A 4,712-nucleotide genomic window follows, 5' to 3' on the forward strand; every position below is an offset into this window, starting at 1 on the left:
AAACGAATGAATATAACAAAACAGAAAAAGACTTATAGATTTAGAGAACAAACTAGTAGTTATCAGTGAGGAGAGGGAAGAGGGAGGGGCAAGATAGAGGTAGGGGATTAAGAGGTACAAACTACCATGTATAAAATATAAGTAAGCTGCAAGGATATATTGTACAACACAGGGAATGTAGCCAATATTTTATAATAACTTTAAATGGAATATAATCTATAAAAATTGTGGATCACTGTGTTGTACACCTGAAACTAATGTAATATTGTAAATCAACTATACCTTAATTAAAAAAAGACAGTGTGGTACTGGCATAAGAATAGACATATAGATCAATAAAACAGAGTTGCAAGTCCAGAAATAAACACATACATTTATGATCAACTGATTTTTTTGGTCATTTAAGATAAATTTTATTACATAAAGATTAAACTTCTGTTATGAGGAGATTCATACAAGATTAAACACCTTTTCCCAATGAATCTGAATAAATGAATTTTACTGAATATATCTTCTAGAGTGCTTTTGATGCAGGTTGCTTCAGAAAAGAGTGAAATCATTTTAAATGTTAGAATTAAAACAATTTGCTAACTTATTGGTCCTATGACTCCTTTTATGTAATTAAGAATTCTTATGAAATAATATATTTACATGCTTGGAAACACTCTCAAACTCCATTTTGTCTTGAACCTTATAACCTCATCTACCCATCATACATTCTTTTTTTAAAAACTATTTTTAAAAATTGATGTATAGTTGACTTACAATGTTACACTGGTTTCAAGTTTACAACATAGTGATTTGATATTTTTATATATTACAAAATGATCACCACATGATTAACTGATTTTTGACAAGGGTGCCAAGACAATTCGGTGGGGGGAAACTAGTTTTTTCAACAAATGGTGCTGAGAAAACTGGGTATTCATATGCAAAAGAGTGAAATTGGACCCCTATGTCATACCATATAAAAAATTAACTCAAGGTGGATCAATGACCTAAATGCTATAAAACTCTTAGAAAAAAACAGAGATGTAAATCTTTAAGACCATGGATTTAACAACAGTTTAATAGATATAACTTAGAGGGGTGGGATAGGGAGGGTGGGAGGGAGGCTCAAGAGGGAGGGGTTATGGGGATATATATATACATGTAGCCGATTCACTTTGTTATACAGCAGAAACTAACACAACACTGTAAAGCAATTATACTCCAATAAAGATGTTAAAAAAAAAACAAAACAGTTTAATAGATATAATGCCTAAAGCAAAGGCAACCAAAGCAAAAATAGATAAGTTGGACTTCATCAAAACTAAAGTCTTTTGTTCTTTAAAGGACACTATCAAAGTGAAAAGACAACCCAAATAATGGGAGGAAATATTTGCAAATCATATATCTGATAAGGGCCCAGTATCTGGAATATATAAAGAGCACTAACAAATCAACAACTAAAAGACAAATATCCCAATTTAAAAATGGGCAAAGGATTTGAATACTTTCTCCAAAGAAGATGTATAAATAGCCAATAAGTACATGAAAAGATGCTCAACATTATTAGTCATTAGGAAAATGCAAATCAAAACTACAAAGTGATACCACTGTGAAGAGATACCACTTCACAGCCATTAAGATGGCTATAATCAAAATGACAGATGATTACATGTGTTGGCAAGGATATGGAGAAATTAGAACTCTCATGCATTGCTGATTGGAATGTAAAAGGATGCTGCCATTTTGGGAAAGAGTTTGGCATTTCTTCAAAAAATTAAACATAGAGTTACTATTATATGACCTAGCAACTTCACTTCTGGGTATGTACTCAAGATAATTAAAAACATTGTCCACACAAAAACGTGTACGTGGATGTTTATAGGAGCATTTTTTGTAATAGCCAACGTGTGGAAACATCCAAATGTCCATCTACTCATGAATGAGTAAAAAAATGTGGCGTATCCATACAATGGAATATTATTCAACTATAAAAAGGAATGAAGTACTGATAGATGCTACAGCATGGATAAACCTTGAAAACATTATGCTAAGTGAAAGAAGCCAGACACTAAAGGCATCTATCCTATGATTTCATTTATATGAAATATCCATAATACACAGATCCATAGAGATAGAAAATGATTGCCAGGGACCTGGGCGACAAGGAGAATGGAAAGTGACTGCTACTTGGTTTGGGTTTTCTCTTTGAGGTGATGGAAATGTTCTGGAGTTAGATCATGGTGATAGTCTCAAAATCTTGTGAATATACTAAAAACCACTGAATTGAATTTTATGGTATGTGAATTATATCTCAGTAAATGCTTTTATTTATATACTATTCTGTGAAGGCAAGTTGGGGTAGTAGAAGAATGAGACAGAACTTTAGTATTAGATCCTGTTTAGAAACCTGGCTTTAGGAGAGTTTTAATCTATCTGAGCTTTAGTCTCCACTTCTGAAAATTGAGGTGTTAATACCAATCTTACATATTTTTATGTACATTAAATGAGAAATATATGTAAACTGTTTTGGGGGATGGGGTGGGTCTGACATATAGTAGGTGTATAACGCATGGTAATTTATTTCCTTCCTTCTTTCCTTCCTCTCTCCCTCCCTCCTTTCCTTCTTTCCTTCCTTCCTTCGTACCGGATTAAGGCACTGGATCAGGAGAAAAGAAAATATAGGAGTCCTGCTATTGATATGGAGACGATAGTCTAACCCTCCCTATGAATTGGGGGCAGAAGACTGGGGGGATGGGGAACAACTCAGAGGGGAAAACTCTGATTTAAGCAGAAGTCTTCCATTCATTCATTGCAATGTGGAGCTCAGCCCAAGAGAGGGTCTGTAGGAAGTCATCAACTTTGCCTCTAGGAAGGAGGGAGCTATTAGCTACAGGGACAGCTGTTGACAAAACAAAGTTGTTCTTTGATTCCAGCTAGAAATGACTTGATTTTTCTTGAGGACAGGGACCACAAGAAAACTAGTTTTAAAACAATGCACTCCTTTGGGCTTCCCTCTCCTCCACCCCTTTCTCTGAAATTTTGGACTCTATTTCCTGGAAATACGCACTTTGAAAAAACTCCATAGTTGATTCTAGAACAGTGCTTTTAAAAACTTTAATGTGTATTCAAATCACCTGGTGCATTTTGCTAACATGCAGTTTCTGATTCGCTAGGTCTGGTGTGGGGCCTGAGGCTCCTCATTTCTAACAGTCTTCCAGGTAATGCCAAGATGCTGCTGATCTATGGACCACACCTTGACTAGCAAAGGTTTAGCAGCTGATCTGCGTAAAACAGATTGAAGCTGAATGTTAGACTAATTGTTAAAGTTGAAAAAGCTGGGTTCTATGACTGTGCCGTGTACCCCAAACTTTCCAGTCTGCCTAGAGCTTATCTGCTGAAACTCTTCATGCTGTGGAAAGTGTGGTGGGCACTTCAATACCTGGTTGCTTTCTCTGGGAAGGAGAGCTGTCAGAGAGGAGAGGGCAGCTGCTCTTCTAAGGTCAGAGTCTGAGAGGAGGTTCCCTGAAATTCACCAGAAGCAACCACTGGCGACTGCAGGGATCATCAGCCTGAGGTGCTTTAGGGTTTTTGATCCAGTCTCCTGGGTATGTCAGAGGTGTTTGGGATGCAACATGGGCATCATGGGGGAAAGAGCGCAGGCTTTAGAGTCAGAGAGGCCTCAGACCTCATTGTAACCTTGGATTGTACTTCACTTATGAATAAGAGAACTATCTGAGCCACAGTTCTCTTATTCATATAATGGAGAAAATAATACCAGCCTTGCAGGACTGTGTCAAGGTTTAAGAGATAATGCAGGTAATGTGCCTGCCACAATCAGTGCTCTGTAAGGAGTGGTTCTTAGCCACTGATGGCAGGTCACAGTGCAAATCTAAGAGGAAGGGCCACCAGGGAGAGGGAGGGGCCAGAGAATGTTTACTCTCATTTGTTTGCTCACAGTGGGTGCTTAAGTCAACACTGTTGATTTAGGGACTGATTGGGTTGTACCCTTTGGCTCTTTGGTTCAGGGTGGTGGATGTTATGCTTTTTTAAAAAAATTAATTAATTAATTTATTTTTGGCTGCGCTGGGTCTTCGTTGCTGCGCGCGGGCTTTCTCTAGTTGCAGTGAGCGGGGGCTACTCTTTGTTGCGGTGCGCAGGCTTCTCATTGTGGTGGCTTCTCTTGTTGAAGAGCACAGGCTCTAGGCGCACAGGCTTCAGTAGTTGTGGCACGTGGGCTCAGTAGTTGTGGCTCGCGGGGTCTAGAGTGCAGGCTCAGTAGTTGTGGAGCACAGGCTTAGTTGCTCCGCGGCCTGTGGGATCTTCCCGGAGCAGGGCTCGAACCCATGTCCCCTGCATTGGCAGGCGGATTCTTAACCACTGTGCCACCAGGGAAGCCTGATGTTATGCTTTTGAGGAAACTGTAGTGTGGATCCTTTTGCTTTAGAGGATAATCTAGTGGTCAATTTTTCAGAAGATGCAGACCATCCTTCTCATTCCCTGAAGCTTACACATTTTCATGACACACTATTATGTATGACATTAAGAATTTTCAAGCTGAACTGGCCCTAATCATTTTAATCAAACTCTCTTGTTTACATCTGAGAAAACTGAACACAGAAAGGTTAAACTTGCCTAAGGCTATATAGAACCACTTAGTGGCAAAGCTGGGCCTAGGACACCACCCCCCTAACCCCTACCAGCTCCTGGCTGGGTGTTTTCTA

Source organism: Eubalaena glacialis, chromosome 10 (assembly GCF_028564815.1).
Source record: "Eubalaena glacialis isolate mEubGla1 chromosome 10, mEubGla1.1.hap2.+ XY, whole genome shotgun sequence".
NCBI classification, from domain to species: domain Eukaryota; kingdom Metazoa; phylum Chordata; class Mammalia; order Artiodactyla; family Balaenidae; genus Eubalaena; species Eubalaena glacialis.